This window comes from Suncus etruscus, chromosome 7, assembly GCF_024139225.1.
Source record: "Suncus etruscus isolate mSunEtr1 chromosome 7, mSunEtr1.pri.cur, whole genome shotgun sequence".
In the NCBI taxonomy this organism is placed as follows: Eukaryota; Metazoa; Chordata; class Mammalia; order Eulipotyphla; family Soricidae; genus Suncus; species Suncus etruscus.
Genome location: NC_064854.1, coordinates 88,612,546 through 88,632,318, shown reverse-complemented (window position 1 = coordinate 88,632,318; position 19,773 = coordinate 88,612,546). Strand labels below are relative to the sequence as shown.

The 19,773-nt window shown below is 35.9% G+C and overlaps 1 pseudogene; it reads right to left on the bottom strand.

The window, feature by feature from the left end:
* Nucleotides 1–19,361: 19,361 nt before the first annotated feature.
* LOC126014827 (uncharacterized) lies at nucleotides 19,362–19,483 on the bottom strand (annotated as a pseudogene).
* Nucleotides 19,484–19,773: the final 290 nt, after the last annotated feature.

The following is a 19,773-nucleotide window of genomic DNA, read 5'->3' as shown; positions in this document are numbered from 1 at the left end:
TGTAAATTACTCATATTTTGTTTTTGTATGAATGTTTTATTTATTCTATAGAGATTGCAACTTACATAGAACAAGAATGTTGATATTTTCCAAACATAGCCTAATGAAATGTTTATAATCATATATATGTGTATATATGAATATATATATGATAGGTGATTGAGCAAATGATATTTATATTTTTGTTGTTGTTGTTTTTGGTTCATACCCAGTGACACGAAGAGGTATCTCCTGGCTATGCGCTTAGAAATCACTCCTGGCTTAGAAGACCATATGGGACAATGGGGGATCGAACTACGGTCCATCCTAGGTCAGCAAGGCGAACTCCCCAACGCTGCACCACTGCTCTTGCCCCTACTTTTTATTTTTATTTTGATGGGGAGTTCCAGAGTGGTTTGAGGTAGTCAGGAACTACTCACAGAAATTTTCAGTCAAACAAGCTTGTGGTTATTACTAATATCTAAATGGGGAATTACTCAGGCCCTGAAATACTGGAGGGTCTACAGGGCCACATCCAGTGGTATTAGGGACAAGGTGAACAGACTACACTTTGTGGTGCTGTAGATAAGGACTGCGTTATTAGGGAATCTATACTATTTATGCTATAATACCGTCTAGCACTGAAGTGTCTATTATACATGTAATAAAAAATGCATAATCAAGATATTTAAAATACATTTTTGTAATATAACTGAAAGGAATCTCTAGTAAAACATGCATATATGTAAAGGACATGGAGTTATCAAAATAACTTGTGGCAAAAGTAAAAAAATGGGATCAACAAAATTAAGTTAGATTTGGCTATACATCAATGAATCTATAGATATAAACAATTTACTAAAGTTATAGCAAAGAACACATTATCCATGTAGAAGAATTACAAATAATGTATATTATTTGTATATATTTGTATATTATTATTACAAATAATACATATTGCCACTAAAGGGAGGGAACAAAATGCTTCTTGAGTGTGGATTGCGCTTAGTCACATAATATAGCCTGTTGCCTCTGTGATCTTAATCTTCAAACAAATTATATCTAAGTATTCATAAGAAAATAATCTGGCAGTAGGGGCACATTCTTTAACTACCAAATCAGTACTTAAACTAGTCAAGGCCATCAAAAGAAAGAAAAATTTGAGAATCCCTGATTACCTTCACTACAAGTCATTATAATTTAGGATTCTAGTATTGAAAAAGAATAATGGGTTATAAATAAGAATGTCTGAATAAACTAATAATACATTAAAATTGCTTATTAATTACAATGATGCATCATAACAATGTTAGATGTTAATAGAGCAAAATGATAGTCTATTTGGGGACTCTGCATTCTTTTTTCTATAAATTTAAACTTTAAAAATTAGTATATTTAAAAATAGACAAAATAGATTTAAAAGCCACTGCTTTTTAAAAAACTCATAACTAAAATGTTCTATTAAAATGTTTAAATAGATAATCTATTTCCTCACAGTATTCTTTTAATCTACTAAGAGATATAGAAATCAAATCCCGAGCTAGCTAATGATAGACAGTAAAGTAGTTTGTATATCAAGGTTTTTTTTTCCAAATTAAAAATGTCAGAGAATCAATATGATGTTTCTGAAAAACCTAGTAATGTTAGTCAAACACTATACTATTCTAAGCTACTAGTTTGGACAATCCAAGAGTCGTAAGAGTTGCACTGGCTAAGCCAGGCTGCCAAGTCATGGTTTGTGCTGCTACAGCAACAAGGGTGCTGAGGGTGTTATTTGTGAACCTAATACCTGGCATCTCAAGTTTTGTGATGTCAAGTTTCCACATTTTCAGCAGTTCTTTTGACACAAATCCTTAAATACTCTCACTAACATGGGAAGGTAAATGAACAACAGTATTCTTTTCTAAATTTAATCTGCAGGTGTGATTATTATAACTGCTTTGTGATTTTTTTCTGTATAGAATTTGGGAATATAAAACTAAAATATCAAATCCTGTTTATATATATTCCTAGATGTTTTTTAATCAAAATTTACAAAATAGAAAGTAGAAATAAATGAAACAAAGAAATAGGATAGTACAGGAGAATAAACTTGTACTTTACAGACTTTTAAAATGCATTTAACAGATTAAAGTTAGTATTTTATTTTTAATTAAAATCAGAATTTTAAATGTCTAATATACCATTAATTCCAAAATAATATGTTTAAAAATTATTCTTTCATTAGTGATAGTTTCAGATTCCTTGTGATAAAATGTGTATTTCATTGTGGTCATAGAAAACACACTCTTTTCATGCATTTTGTTTCATCAAAGGATACAGTTTTGCTAAGATTTGATAAGACTAAAAGAAATCAAGTGTTTTAAAATAGAATAGCTGACAATTTCTTCCAATTCAGATTTCTAGCAGTCAGTCTTCTGCAGCCACCCATATTGTGGATGCTCTGAATGTGAATAGTGGCTTCTTTTCTGCCTCCACCTTTAAAACCCAAGAAAATGGTATCAGTATTTTATATTACAAAATAAACCAACTACTCTCCAAAGGCAGAGTGGTGTAAATATTCATAATACCTGTCACTCTAATTAGAAAAGAATAAGGACAAGCTTTTGAAATCCTATGAAAACTTAGAGTGCTCTTTATGCATTTACAATGCCTAAGTGTCTCTAAATTCATTTTAAAATCTTACATTTCTTTTAATTACTTAAAGTTTTTATTAGCATTTAATATTTTTCAGTAAATATGTTAAATGCTGCATGGATAAAAGACTAAAATAATCCTTTGTGGGTAAGGAAAACATATAGATAAATTTTCATAATTTTAATTATTGTCAGTATTTTACTGAGAGGATATTCATAATATATTCATTCACTTCGTTTTGAGTTATATAGATCTCAATTTTTTATTATAAACTTTTTTACAATGATTCTCGTGTGCATATATATTGGCACACCATCATAACTTTGTTTAAAAGCTAAATTTATAGTAAAAGAACTGCTTGACAAAGAAACATTTTAAATATTGATAATTGTCCTCATAAGAATATGCCTTATTAACACCAAAAGGAGTTGAGAATACCTGTTATAAGCAGCTTTTTGAGACAGAGTAAATGAACTATGGAGAAGCTAAACAGTGCCAGGCCAGAAAGATCATCTAATTTCACTTTGCAAATAAAATGAAATTTTTAGGGAAGTTGTTACCTGTTTAATTCAAGGCTACTCAGTTACAAGTGTATCTCTAGCTCAAATTTATAAGTTCCAGATGAACATGGTTTGTCTTTCAACACAAATCATCTTTCACCAGGTTATCTTGAGCCTTCCAAGGGTAACACTCTACTTAGCACTTCTGTATTTCTGGACAAGCCTGGAACTGAAAAGTGCCAGAAGAATTAAAGACATTTTCTTTAATTATTAGCAATTTACTTTTCCTTCATAAATTTGTTTCATTATTTTAGGAAGATAACAGTGGGAACATTTTAGGTAGAATGTTTTGTCTTTGACAGAGGCTTGAATTTTGATGATTGATTAAAGAAAAAAATCTATGCATACTATATATTTAGTTCTGTTATGGAGGTTATTTATTATAGATTTTTACTAGTTGTTAAAAAATAAATAATACTAATATTCGTATGAACTATTTCAGGAACACTCGACAGATACAATATCCCTATAACTGATCAAACATAATGACTCACTTTGCTTTGGAAAGTGTTTCATGCTTCAGTTCTTTCACTTATGAGACAAAATCCCTTATTATCTTTAAGAGAGTAAATCTTTATTCACAAGTCAGGAAATCAAGCTCTTCTTGTGTTTCCCAGTTACTGACAAATGCTCTGTATCCAATTACCTTCCAAATCATGCTAGCTTTTAATAGAATCTATTTCAAGGCCCTAATTCTACCGGCAGGTAGAATGTTGGTGTTTCCTGAAACCAAGCTCACTACTCTCTTACCTCCTTTTATGTACCCTGATGCCTTTGGCCTCAATTCACCTTTCATTGCAGCATATTATAATATCACAAGGTCCTCTTCTCTCATATTCTAGGGCTTATCTCTCAGATAATTTAATTTTTAAATTTCTTCCTGCCTAACTAGTTCACATTCCTCTTGCACTTTCCAAGCCATACATTCATATCACCATTGTGTACTTTTCTAAAATCTACACAGGTCCTGAAGTCCCAAGTCCCTCCTAATTTTTCCTGCTTGCTGCCTTAACTACCCCTCTGTATATTATCTGATCTCTATTCACTAGTTACTGTCATACTGTTCATTAACATAAGCACATTTATAACTTTCTAAATCTCAATATTTCTTTAATCTACAGTGCAGAGCTTCCAAATCACATTTCAATAACCTCAAATGGAAAAGTAAATAAGGCAAAAATAAAACAAACAAACAACAACAGTAAACCTAAAGGGTAGGACTTTAAAACACATGAGAAAATAAGAATAAACAAGATTTAAACTATCATTTTCAGTTGTTTTTATTTTTGTCTTTTGTTTTACTATATTAGTTTATAATGTATTTCCAATATTATTCACATTTATGGTCTTGATGTACACAGTTACCTCACCTCATCATCATTGTTATAAAAAATAAGCTAATCTCAACATATGTGACAGCACAGATGAAACTGGTGTGCACAAGGCTGTGAAATAAATTAGATAAAAAAGATAGTTTCTGAGACCAATTACATGAAGAATTTTAAATAATCACACTCATAAAAAAAAAAACAAGAGCAAAATGGAGAAGATTTTGGGATGGGATGGAAGGGAATATAGATTTTTTATAAAATGAATGCATATTATAAATTATAATATTTACATAAGATCTATAGATAGACATGTATCACTAGACATGTACATGTATATACACATAAAATTTGCTAAGAAGGAGCTCATGTCAGATAAAAAATAGTTTACATAAACTAGACATTTTTATTTTTGACAATTGATTTTGAGACAATGTCAATATTTGTCCTTTTTTTTGATAAGTAGTGTGTGCTATCAGGCATGAAAGTCTCTGAGAAATAAATGACCAGTGCATAGTTGGAGGTAAGGGAACAGAAGAGGGAAATGATGAATCACCTAAGAGTGGGCAGGCCATTAGTTACCATTCTCATAGTCCTCAGCAGAAGCTGAGTAAGATTAAAGACACTAAGAACATGCCAAGAGTGACTCTTTTGTCTGTCCATCTAATTCCAGAGTTGGATAAATAATTTAAGTGGAAGCGATTCCCATGAACTTTTAGCCTCCTATATTTCCCTCACTAAATCTATCCTCACTAAATCTATTATTTCACATTTAATTTTCAATTGCTTCTTCACTATCCTTCATAAATAAACTAAATAAAACTTAAGTTTATCCACTGATGGTATCCACACAGATGCCTTACCCATACTTACAAATTTCATCTTCATTTACATAAACATACTTATGCTAATTAGATTAAAATAGAATATAATTAATTATTTAGACATATAAATAAAAAGAAAATAATTAAAATAATAAAATGAACACATTAATCTATACCTTGTGAATCTAGATGCTACAACTAGATTTGATATTACAGTAAATTACAGAAAAAGGAGTGCTACTTCTTCAATAATAATTTACAAAGTGAAAAGCTTTCAAAGTTGTTAAAAGACACACATCATTTACAATTTATAAGGTAAACCAAATAATTATTAAGGTAAACTATCTTGCTGTTATTTTGCTGCCTAATGTTTTGGGTTTTATTTGCTCTTTCACCACTTATTAATATTCATTTCCTCTATTGCTCATTTGACATATTCTGACAGAAACCAAAAATTTACTGCTATAAAATTAATATTTTTGCTTAACATGTTTTTAGAAGCAAAATACTTCTAGAATCAGAGTTTCCCAGTACTCTACTTCCAACACTGAAATACATTGCAAAGTTAACAAGTTAATCTAAAACTTTTATTGTCTAGGTATATGACTCTAGTAATTGAGCACAGACCTTGTATGTTTGAAGGTCATACAATGGTCTGGGTTGAATCTCCTGAGTTCAGTGGCCAGCACTGCATAAACACCCAAACCAACACTGCCAGTATTAACCTATCATAAAAAATGGCAACAGCTGAAAAATGCACATAAAATTACCAGCAACATGTTGGTGATTTTCAAAGAGAGATTACAAATTTATATTTTGGGAGTCTTAGGATTAAATAGGATTAAATTTAAACATTAACATGTTAAATCCAGAAAGGGATTCTTGGAATGCTGGGATCGTCAATTTATTTTATTTTATTGAAACCATTGTGATCTACAAAGTCCTTCATTGTTGAATTTCAGATATACATGAGTCAGGGCCATCCCCAATACCAGTGTCTACCTCCCTCTACAATGAACCCAGAGTAGATCATATACCACCACTCTTTGCATCCTGGCTTGCTAGTATAACAGGTCAATTTAAGTTTAGATTAGTTTAGGTCTCTTGATTCTACTGTCATTGACTTTGGCTTGGATGTTTAGTTATGTCCTTATTTTATTTTCACCAATGCTTCTGAAACCACTTGGCCTCTGGTCCCCAGCCTTTATTTTTTCTTTCTTCTTAGTTGTATAGAAAAATGCAGAAATATGTGGTAAAATAATCTGTGTCACAAGTTTCTATTAAAAAGGAGAAAGCCTCTATTTAAAAGACAAGAAATTGGGATGGGGAGGAGGGAGATTTGGGACATTGGTGATGGGAATGTTGCACTGGTGATGAGGGTGTTCTTTATATGACTAAAACCCAACTACAATTATGTTTGTAATCAAGGTGTTTCAATAAAATATTATTTTTTAAAAAAGACAAGAAATAAAAAAATTTAAAGAAAGGAAAAAGGGGGTTGAGAGATAGCATGGAGGTAAAGTGTTTGCCTTTGCATGCAGAAGGACAGTGGTTCAAATCCCGGCATCCCATATGGTCCCGTCCCCCCCCCCCCCAGACTGCCAGAAATGATTTCTGAGTGTAAAGCCAGGAGTAACCCTGTGACCACCCTCACGCCCTCTAAAAAAAAGGAAAAAGGGGTGTATGTCCAGCATGTTTTTTTTAATTTAATTTATTTGAGTATTTTTTCCCTATGAGTCTTGACAGTGTTTTGTATATATTGTTTATTCTTTCAAAAAACAGCTTCTGGTCTCATTAATTCTTTATATTGTTTTCTTTGTTTTTATATTGTTGATTTCTGCTCTGGTTTTTATTATTTCTTTTCTTCTGCTTTGTTTGAGTTTGTTTTTTTCTTTTTTCAGATGTTTAAGGTGTCCATTTAAGTTGTTTATTTTGTCATTTTTTCTTTCCTAATTTTGCCTGTAAAGCTATGAGTTTTCCCCTAGTTAATGCTTTTACTATGTCCCACAGATTTTGGCAATTTGTTTCTCATTATCATTATTCAAGGAATCTCCATATTCTTTTCTTTTATTTCTTCTTTGATTCAGCTGTTGTTGAGCAGCATGTTGTTTAGTCTCCAGGTGTTAAATTTTTCTCCACATTTTCTTTTTACTTAATTTACTTTTTTTCCCTTAATTTACTTTTTTCTTAATCTCTGTTGCATTGTGATCTGATAGGGTGGCTGGTATTATTCTTATATTTGTGACTTTATGTAGATTAGACTTGTGCCCTAAAATGTAGTCTATCTTGGAGAAAATTTTATTTGCATTTGAGAAGAAAATGTATTCTGCTTTTTGAGGATGAAAGGCCCTGTATAGTTCCATTAATCCTAATTCTTCTTGTTTCTCATTTAGGGCTATTATGTCTTTGTTAGTGTTTTGCCTAGTGGATATGTGGCAGTTGAGGGTATTGAAATCTCCCACTGCTATCACGTTTTTGTCTATATGTTTTTGTGAGTTTGTGAGCAAAAACCTTTCATATTTTGCTGGCTCTACATTTGGTGCATAGATGTTGATCAGAGTTAGTACTTCTTGGTCTATTGTTCCCTTGATCAATAAGTTGTGTCCATCTTTATCTTGAGTACTTTCTTGAGGTTGAATGCAGTTTGGTCTGTTACGAGTATGGATTTTCCAGATTTTTCCAGTGGCTGTACAATTGATTTTCATCCTTTTACTCTAAGCCTGTGTCTATACTGAACTTTTAAGTGCGTTTCCTTCAGGCAGCAGATATCTGGGTTTTGTTTCCGGACCCAAACCAATACTCTGTGCCTTTTGATGGGAGAGTTTAACTTCCCCAATGATAGTTGCATTCATTGGTTTGGAATGCTGGAGTATCAGGGTGTTTCAATAAGTGATCTATTGAACTATTAGTATATAGGGTGGCTTGAGGTACATCTTCTTTTGAGGTTATTTTTCTAAACAAGCAAGGTTATTTAAGTATAATAAAAAATATTGTAAACTAGTGACTCCACATGGTTTGAGAAAACAAGGGGGAGGGGTTCCCTTTTCCCAACCAGACACAGACCTGACTGGTCCCAGGGCACAGGTGATCAGGAATAGTGCTGGAACCTGGAAGGAGGCCAAGGAAAAGTCTGAAAGACAGCCCCATTTGCATTTGGTGGAAGAGTTTAGGATGGGTGGTTCCCAATCTTACCCAGAGACAAACCTCCTCGCTCCAGGGAGCAGATGATCAGGAATGGCACTGAACCCAGAAGGAGGCTCAACAGCCCATTTTTTAAAATAATATTTTATTTAAACACCTTGATTACAAATATGATTGTGGTTGGGTTTCAGTCATGTAAAGAACACATCCCTTCACTAGTGCAACATTCCCATCACCTGTGTCCCAAATCTCCCTCCTCCCCACCCCGCCTGTATTCTAGACAGGCTTTCCACTTCCCTCATTCATTCACATTGTTATGATAGTAGTTATTTCTCTAACTAGACTCATCACTCTGTGGTGAGCTTCATGAAGTGAGCTGTAGCTTGCAGCCCTCTTCTCTTTTGTCTCTGAAAATTATTACAAGATTGTCTTTCATTTTTCTTAAAACCCATAGATTAACAGCCAATTTTTTCCCTTGGTGTTGTCTCTTCAATTTCTAAAAACTCATAAACTTGGTGGTAAGGCACTTGCCTTGCTTGCAGCCAACCTGAATTTGATCCCTGGCTTCCTATGAGCCCTGCCAGCAGTTATTCTTGAGTGCAGAGACAAAAGTAACCCCTGGTGCCATATGTGACCCAATAACAAAACAACATTAAAATAATCATTAACCTACTATATTATGTGCTTAACTTTCTGCACTCATACCTCAATAAACTTTAAAAGTAAACATGCTATCTCCATATATGAATACAGAATATATGGGATACTTTATGGATATTGTTGATTAATAGTACTCCTAGATATATATAGTAAATGTTGCCAAAAATCAAATTAAGTGAAATTGAGGCTTTACTCTCAGACCCTTGAGGGTCTAAGCTTTTTATTTGGATGGTATCTGAGAATGATCAAAGTCACTATCTTCCCCAAAACAATTTTAGTGATATAACTGGCATACAAAATTGGATAAGTTTAAGATAATTGCAAAGTAATAAACACTTAGCTTTAGCTAAGAGCACATCACATAATTGATTTCTTAAACTTATAAATATATCATACAGTATTATCAACAATTATTATCATGGTGGACTATTGATCTCAGGAATAGATTATCATAACTGAAGCTGATGGACAATGAGTTTTATTCTCAGGTAATGAGATGGACCATTGTTAGACCAGGGAATAAAACACCATCTGTGAACAGGGAAATCCCCAAACAGCTCTCTATTCAGAGGTATCATCTGTGGCTGTCCATCTAATAAGCTTGGGATTTAAGAACCAGTTGAGTTGCCATGATCTATTTATAAAGCCACAATTACACTGACTAGATCACTCCTCTTCCTTCTCTACCCAGGTTATCTCCACATAACTTTAGATTTCATTTTAATATTAATTTTTATTTTCTGCCTGCATATAGATCCACTATTGAAAAACAAGCATGTGTGTGCACACACATGTCATTTTTGTTCTTTATAAAATTGTATTAATTTTTATAAATAAATAATTGAATTGAAACACAGTGAAATACATAGTTACAAAGCTGTCATAATTTTTTAGACACAGAATGCACAATACCCTTCACTAATATAGATTTCCTGCCCCAATGTCTTCAGTTTTCTTCTTACCCTTCCCTCTGCCCTCTCTATTGCCTATAATATTGTTACTGAAGGGGTACCATGCTTTAACTTCATCTCCTTTCAACATTCAGTTATTATTTAAAGTGATTATTTCCAACTATCATTTTCATAGAAGGCCTTTCTTTCTCCTAACAGGACTCCCCTGCTATTTATGACAAGTTTGGATTGGTTCTCCTGGCCCTCATCTTTACTGTCTTTAGATATTATTACCATACTATCTATTTTTAAATATTCCACAAGTGAGTGTGATCATTCGATGCCTATTTCTCGTCCTGATTCATTTTACTCAGCATATTATTCTCCATATCCACCATGGATAAGCAAATTTCATGACTTCATTTTTCCTAGAAGCTATGTAGTATTCCTTTGTGTAGATGTACCATCAACATCTCTCTACTCATCTCTTCTCAGGCATTTGGATTGTTTCCAGATTCTAGCTATTGTGAATAGTGTAGCAGTGAACATAGGAATGCAGAGGGCTTTTCTGCATTGCACTTTGGACCTTTAGGGGATATAAATCTAGGGGAGTAAATCTTTCTGGGTCATATGGAAGCTCAGTATTTAATTTTTTTTGAGGAATATCCATATTGTTTTCCAAAAGGCTTGACCAGTCTACATTTCCACTGACAGTGAATAAGAGTCTATTTCTCTTCACATCTTTGACAACACTGGTTGTTCTTGTTTTGTTTTGTTGTGTTTTGTTTTGTTTTATTTTTCTATAGGGATAAAAGCATCCAATAAAGGAAGTTTCCAGCAATTCAAAACAACTATATTCTATCAGCTAAATATTTCCAGCTTATTCTATCACAAGATTCCTAATTTTGTCAACCCATCCGTATTTAATTATAACATATAAATTTAATTATACTTTGCTCTGGTTGTTAATTGAAAGAAATGTGCTATTCGAATCCTCAGTGGGAGAAAAGTAGGATTATTCTAGACTAGTTTACTTCACGGAATAGATTCAGAAATAAACTGTGAAACTTGAGCCCTGGGTAAGAGTGAGGGAGCATGTCTTGAACCTGGTTTGATATCTGGCAACACATGACTCAGCATCGCTGGGCAGGCCCTGGAGCATCAGCTGGTTGACCCCATACTTCCTGGATGCTGACTGCTTCTGAGTGCTTCTGAAGTCACATCTAGCAGAGCCGGTGGTCATCCAAGGCTATGTGCAGCATTGCTTGGTGGTAACCATATAGTTCCAGGACTCAAATGTGTCCTGACCACTATCCTATCACCCTACTCTGAGCTCTGAATATTCACCACAGGAGGTTGAAGCAGTGTCTCTGAGAGACAAAGTGCTGCTAGAACTTCTTCTGGTTTTCATTTAGCTCTTTGGTTTCTATGACTGCTGTGACTGAAAACATGACTTTACTTTGCTTTATTTTATTTTATTTTTTCACAGGAAGGAAATGAAAAGATGCAGCCAACAGCTTAGTAGAGACAAGGCTGCTTCTGAGTCTTGGAGTTGCTTCATGATAGGGTTGGGAGTTGAAGAATGAGTTTCTAGAGCAGAAACTAGTCTGAGCTGACCAGCGAAGGAGTGGTCAAGCCATAGGAAGGCCCTATGGTTATATTTGTGGTAGGGTGGGATTGACTTGGAGCTCAATAAAGGATGATTGTTGGGGTCCAGCCAGAAATATCAGGATCCTAGTTCCATGGGCAGAAGAGCTTATGGCAGAAGTGAGGGAGCACTGGCCTGGATCACCCAGACTTTCTCTGACTCCATTGAACCTTGGCCACTGACCTTGTCTTGGGAGGAATTTCTGTTTTCTGCTAAGATCTTCATTGTCTTTGACACCTGACTCGAAACTTGTCACCAGATCTCCTGACTTTTAAGGACTTGAGGACCTAGGGAACTTAGAGAACTGGTGGTACTTTGAGACCTGGGGGACTTGGGAACATAGGAGACTTGGGGACCTGACGACACGAATTATTTCTACTATGAAGCCCCAACCCAGTCCCGGGTGCCCAGAGAACTCAGTAACTCATCAGTTAGGTAGTCATGCTTGTTTTAATGGCAGGGACAGATGCTAGAGAGAGACCAGAAAAGCTGGCTATAAACTTGACCAAAGTGTTTAAGCAGGGGCAGGAAACACAGGCAATGGATGAGCAGGTCATTTATTTAATTTTCATGCCATTTGTCTTGTTTGACTTGGAAAGAAGAAAGTCTCTGGGTTGCTTGGTTCACAAATGGTGACTGTGGCTTCCATTCAGTAATTCTTGTAAAGCCTACATTGTTAGCTCTTGGGTAAGTGTCCAAATCACAGTAGAAAAGGGCCCGTGAACTATGTCTATGCTTCTGCACAACAGATTTGGCTTTATTCCAGCCCATCTGACCCCATACATGTCATCAAACCCAGGTCAGCCACATACTTAGCAAGTGCCCTTCCTTTTAGGGTCTCCCCAGCCCTCCTTTCCTGGTCTCTGTTGCTTCTGTGAGTGCCCTGTAGCTTTTGGGCCATTGGGAAGCTTTTCCCTCGATACACAGGAGCATGAAGGCATTTCCTAAGGTCATCCTTTCCACAAGAAATCTCTGCTTGGTCCTCAGTGCTCAGAGAATATCCAGGGAACATGCTCATTGGCCAGCACTTGTCCTGTGGTTGCCTCCTTTCCTCTCTGGTAATGTATCGACAGAGACTTAGTGCCCTGGAATGTCTCCCAGAACTTGCCCATTAAGGGAATCCCTAATAAGATGAGCTAAGGACAACAATCCAGATGTGGAACTCCAGCCATTTTGGACTCTGAGGCCTTTTCTTCCTCTCTGCCCAATACAGAGGAGTGACTCACTGAGTGAGGGAGAATTTGAGAAGTAAGACTCTATGGAGCACAAGAACCCCTAGTAGGAGCCTTTATTGAGTGCAAGCTATGTGATAGGTGCATGCATCACCCCTTTGACAGCTTGACCAGAAAGAAGTTTCCAGAATGGAAGTTCCTTGTGCCCAGGTGGTCATTATCTGAACAAGAAAGGATCCAAGTGTTTCTAACCCGCTGGGCATGTGACTAAGCAGCTAGGGATGGTCTACACTCTTCTTACTTGTAAGTGGAAGATGGCTCCATGGCTTTTTTTTCCAGCTTCTTACTATTTTTGACCTAGCCTTTGGACTCCAGAGTTACTGATTCCCTTGGACCCCCCCACCCCCACTTTGTCTTTTTCCAAAAGTACCTCCATCTCTTAGAATGCCTGGCATTGGTAACTTCCCTCACTTCTTATTGTCTTTTATTTCTTAATAATCTAGGCTTGCAGGGTCCTGGAAAGCCTGCAAAACTCCTTGAGTTTTGTTAAAAGACAGATGGAAGAAGGGTACCTTGGACCCCCTTACAGCAAGAGAGGGCAAAGATTTGGCACCAGAAGGAAACAATGGGGTGACTCGGCTATGAGCCATCTGCTTTGGTTCCTCTCTTACATTGACTGCTGGAGTGTTTGCCTTGGCCCAGCGCCCAATAAATGCACAGGATTTAGAGGGTAGTGTTTCCAACTCCAGTTGGATGAGTTTCTTGGCCCCTCAAAATGGGTAACCACTGTGAATTCCATTCACTGGCTGAAGTGCTCCCACCGTTCTCTAAAGGAAGAATCTACTGTTGTTTCTGGCCAATTCCAGATGAGCCTCTGTGAGCAGTTGGAACATTAAGTAATGTGACTTTTATGTAGTTACCTTGACACTCCATCTGGTGGAAAAGAAACTAAATTTCAATATAGTGGAAGGGTGGGATTCCAAGAGTCAACTAGATTCCAAGTGTGACCCAGACTGGCTAGCGCAGAGGCCAGTGTTGATGAGACAGCTCACTCTATTTCAGATTGGTTGGGCATTTGCTTAGCCTTTTCCTTTTGATGCTCTGCTCAGGCTCCTTCTGCCCTTGCCATCAGACTGTCTTTTCTGCCTTAGACACTCCACGATCTTGGCCAGTTCAGCTTCATTTTCTTCTCTTTACCATGAAGTATGTGACCTCAATAACTTTCATTTTTGTTTCCACAGCACTCAGAGAGGTTCTCTCCAAGCCCAGCTGGTGGGAATTTTTCATTGTATCTTCATTTTGTCATCTTCTGTCATGTCTTATCTACAGCTTCATCCTCAGATACATCAAGGGGAATCCCAGTTGCTTCATATCAGTCCAATGTGGATATTATCAAATCCATGTTTCTAAATTTAATTTTGTTGTGTTGTTTCTTTGTGCCACACCCAGAAGTACTCAGGGATTACTCCTGGCTCTGATTTCAGAAGTCACTCCTGGAAGGCCCGAGGGACCATATGGGATGCCAGGGATTGAACCCAGGTTGGCCTGGCCATGTGCAAGGCAAATGTTCCTTCCCTGCTATGACATTGCTCTAGTACCCAGATTTCTTTTTCTAATTGGGGCAACTTGTTTCCAAGAGTGCCACTGTAGATATAGGTAAAAAGTGAGCACACCTTGTCCCACAAATAAAGAACCAGCAGCCTTACATCAACAGGTTCACTTGGGCATAACTCAGTTCTGATTTCAGGATTTAAATATTTGTTTTTCAATTGAGCATCATCCATTCCTTTCCTCTGTTTCTTTACACAGCACCCAAGAGTGATCTAATATGGTCTCTGTCTTTCTCCCTCTGATTTATTTTTACTTAATACAATACATTCCATCCCAGTCTCTTCTGGGTTGGCAAGTGTTCCTTCTTCTTATTGTGAAGTAGTATTCCATCCAGTGTAGATTAGCCCAACTTTTTTCCTACCATTGGTTACTGATCCTGTTTCTGAGTCCTGGCTCTTCAAAATAGTGTTGCAGTGAGTTTGTATTTTTGTATTCTGGACTAAATGCCTAAAAATAGAATTATTGGGCTGCATGGTAATTCTATTTTTTTTAATTTTTGAGAGTTTGCTGTTCTGTTTTATTTACAGCCAGTATATCCCTCCATTAATAGCCAACAAAGTGTCACTTTTCCCCCCACATCCCTGCCAGCACTTGTAGTTGGCTAATTCTTATTAATGCAAGGAATTAATGTTTCACTGGAGCCAAACTACAGTTTCTGACCACTTGTATAGCCCCATTTTATTGTAATTCCTGGACAACCATCAGATGGATGCCTTTGTTCCTTGCCCAGCTGGCCTTTCTGTTGATGTCACCTATATTTTCCAGTGGCCTACATACCTGTGAATATCCCAGGGAACAGTGGAAAAGAGTCATACATAAACTCTGGCCAAGCTGCTTTTCCTAAGTGAAAACTGCCCAGAGAGAGAAAAGGAAAAAAAAAGAAAACAAGAAAAAAAAGTGGTTGTCTTTTTTTTTAATATTTATTTATTCATTTTTGTTTGTTTTTTGGGTCACATCTGGCATTGCTCAGGGGTTAATCCTGGCTCCACGCACAGAAATCGCTCCTGGCATGCTCAGGGGACCATATGGGATGCTGGGATTCGAACTAATGAACTTCTGCATGAAAGGCAAACACCTTACCTCCATGCTATCTCTCCAGCCCCATTTATTTTATTTTTTAAAATAGTATATTTATTTAAGCACCATGGTTACAAACATGGCTTTTTAAAAATATATTTATTTAAACATCTTTTTTTTTTACATTGGTGGTGGGAATGTTGCACTGGTGAAGGGGGGTGCTTTTTACATGACTGAAACATACAACTACAATCATATTTGTAATCACGGTATTTAAATAAAGATAATTACAAACATGTTTGTAGTTGGCTTTCAGTCATAAAACAAACACCCACTTCACCAGTGCAACATTCCCACCACCGATGTCCTCCTCCATCTCCCTCCTCTTTTCCCCCCTGCCTGTCTCTCTTTTAAAGCCAAGCAGCTTTAGGGTCTTAGAACTTGCTTGTTATCTGGGCAGAGGATTTCCCTAGGGAGCCTATTGTTTGTATGCTAATAGGTAACTGATGGCTAGTTAGAGAAAGAAAAAAATCTGTATTTTTTTAATTTTTTACTGAAAATAAAGAAAAGCATCTCTCTGACTTTAGAGGTTTCTAAGAACAAAACATTGGGTGGATAATGTTGCAATTTATTGTGGTTAACTGTTTTAGATAATATTGTTAATTTTGTGAGTGCATGACATTTTTAAGATAACTCAATTTCATGACAATTTTTAAATTTAATGTTGGTCATCAGATAGCTTTATAAAGCATGAACATATCAATGGGTCATGATAATATTAGAAATGCTATCTGAATATAATGGTACTTTATTGTCATCCAAAAAAATCAGAGGTCTGTAAAACTGGTTTAAATGTCTTTAGTAAGTATGTCTAGTAACCTATTTCTAAGTTGAGAAAGAACAGTTTTTATATTTCCCTCCTTGAGCCTTAATGCTGAATTCTAGGATTCTAACTTGGGAAACTGGTGTGCCCTGAGAACACACTAGAGTGCCTAGCACACAAGCCCCCTTCAGAGCTCTGAATGGAGTTTGTGGCCCACACCTGATAGCACTGGTTTTGATCTGGCTGCAAGCAGTGATTACATTACTCCCTGTGACTCAAACGTCAGTAATCCATTACCGCCAAGAATTTTGTGGGTTAATTTTGGGGCGTAATTCTACTTGAAAAGAAAGCCTTCAAATATTACCAGACTTATGTTCTTTATTTAGTAAAGAGAACCCCTCTAAGGGCTTTAACTCTTGAAGCTGAGAAAGAATTAAAGCTGGTTGGTCAGGCCATTAATAAATAGTCAATTAGTGCAAAATTATTTTCAACCATGGCTACAATTAAATTAAAAAAAAAAAAACTGCCTACACTACCACAGGTTGCATTTGGCAAGAAGGACCAGTGGAGTGACAACCTTAGAAATCAGTGAAGGATCAAAAAGAATAAAGAAGGTTAAAAATAAAAGTGTGACTGTGAATTATGCAAAAGGATAGAGGATTTATGATAAATAAATAAATAAATATGATAAATAAAATTGAATTATTATATTTCTAAATTAGAAATGATCTAATGTTTTGTATAGAGAATTCTATGGAAAAGAAACTTAGATCTTTAAGTTCATGTTTTACAGTGCACAGAGAAAATTGAATCTGTAAAATTATAAAATAAATCAAGATTCTCCAAATGGAATTTAAAATTTATATATCTAATGATTGCTCTGTGTGTTCTGTGAATTTGAGAAGATTTGCCTTTTTCTTGGCACCTTCAATATTTTTTTATACTTAATAATACACTGTTAGTTTGCATATATACACATTGAAATTTCTCTCTGTAGACAGGAAATCTTAAAGTCAGCTAGGGGACCTCAGAGCCATCAATGGGCACCCCAAATATAGATTTCTCCAATCTTACTGAATTTATGCAAAGAACATAAGCCAAGGTTATTCAGCTATCTGGCAAGGTTCAAGGTGAAGGTGAAGAGAGTAATTTTCTATAGTTGATTGAGTTAAATGCATTTTTGTGGACTTAACTCAAAGCCCAATCTTCTTGAGTAACCTATATGGAAATTGTTCACTAATTTTAACAGACTGGTTATAGGGAACTGAAAGCTGTACATCCAATCACTAATCTGGCTTGAACTTAACCAGAGAAAACTTACCCTGAAATAAATTGAGAAGTAACAGTAAAAGTAACTCAGCTGTGTTTTCTCCCTTTATAGCAACACTGTATGGCATTACAGAGCAGTGTGTTTTCAAACTGCTGCCTAAATGCTCAGGGACTAAGTATAGTTATTTTGCTCTCCATTCACAGGGCTTAGCACTAATGGAAACTTCTCCAAACTAGTAAGAGACAAATTTTAGATTTTGTATGCCACTCTCAAAGTTATAAATTTCATCAGTAAATACTGATTCCTTTTTAGTAAGAAGTGTACTTTAGAGAAATTCTTGGTACAACTAACCAATCATACAAGTCAGCATTATCCAAACTTGCCTAATTGTGCTGCAACTTTTCTTTCATAATTTCTTCTACATTTAATCATCTTCTAGATGTTTAAAAAAAGTTATCCTCATTTTATAATAAATCATTCCATTAAAGCATAGAATGATTACTTTATAATTTAATAGAAAGATATATTTCATGAAGACTGTATAAACTTTCAATATATGGCAGAAATTTTGCTTCTATTATTTTCCTTGTATTTTTGAGTTTCAAAAATGACTATACACCACTTTTATTTGTTACTAATAGATAAAAAATTGGGACATATTGTGATATGAAAAATTTGCTTTGCTTCTTTACAATTTTGAAATATATAGTGCTAAGTTGTTTTGGCTTAACTTCTGTGTTATCATTCCAGAGGGAGCTCTGTCCTCCTGTTAGGGACCAGAGTAAAAGGATAAGACCACACAACTGGAATAAAGTTTAATACTTTAATCCGTCTACCAACAAGGCACCCACACTGGCCAGCCAAGGCCATCCCAAAAGGAGATAAGTCCCGCCCAAGTTCATGAAGAAGATTATATAGGGAAAGCTTAAAGTATATAGGGAGGATTCAACTTTCTGATGATCCTTAAAATGATTGGCTATTGGGGCCAGAAAGGTGGCGCAAGCAGTAGGAAGTCTGCCTTGCATGCGCTAACCTAGGACAGACTGCGGTTTGATCCCCTGGTTTCCCATATCATCCCCCAAGCCAGGAGCAATTTCTGAGTGCATAGCAGGAATAACTCATGAGCATCAACAGGTTTGGCCCCAAAACAAAAAAAAAAAAAAAAACAAACAAAACAAAACAAAAATGACTATTGTAGGGGAACCTTTCTATTACTCCCTTGTCCTTCCCTGACAGGCTACCAGATATGGCCAGGTAGCTCGGGTATGGGTCTATAGAAATAAGCATGTGAAGGCCTAATGTGTGGCTTACCATATTCGAGTATAACGCACACCCATGTATAACACGCACCTCTAATTTTCAACTAAAAATTGGTATAAAATTTTTGCCTCACACCAAGCATTGTAATCGGCAAACAAACATTGTTGAACACGTGCAGCCATGATAAGTCATTTATTGACAAAGTAAACTGGTCTAAACACAATACCAAAATAAAATTACTGGTAACAATATTTATTTAAAATGCTTCAATGTCAGATTCATCATCAGATACACTAAAGAGTTGTTCCCATTCTTCTCGAATTAATTTTTCATCAGTGACCCAGTTGGAAGGAACATCTGTTTCTCCAGTTTCTTTGCTTTCTTCTGAGTCTGAATTCCACAGCAGATTGACTTCTGTGCAGTCCATTTTATTGCTGATGCCTGTCTTCTAAAAACTCTTGATCATTTCTTTTGGTATGTCTTCCCATGATGTTTTAATCCAGGATGTCACGAGAGACAGGCCAGGTTTCTTGAGTTTTCTTTTTCTCCCCCAATTTACAATAAAGACCAGCAAAGGGCCTGGGTTGAGGTGTATATGGGGTGCATTTACTCCTCTTTCTACACAGTGTAAAGAACACAGCCTGTGGTAAGAATTGGGAGGCCTTATCTTTTCTTTCCTTTTTGATTTTTTAATATATATTAAAAGGATTATATATACTTATATAAAATCCTTCACCAGTACAACATTCCCATGACCAACATCCCAAGTGTCCATCCTCCCCACCCCGCACAGGCCTGTACTCTAGACAGGCTTTCTACTTCCCTCATTCAGTCACATTTTGTTATGATAGTTCTCAGTGTAATTATTTCTGTAACTGCACTAAACGATCCCTGTGGTGAGCTTCATGCCAGGAGCTGAACCCTCCATTCCTTGTCTATTTTGTCTCTGAGAA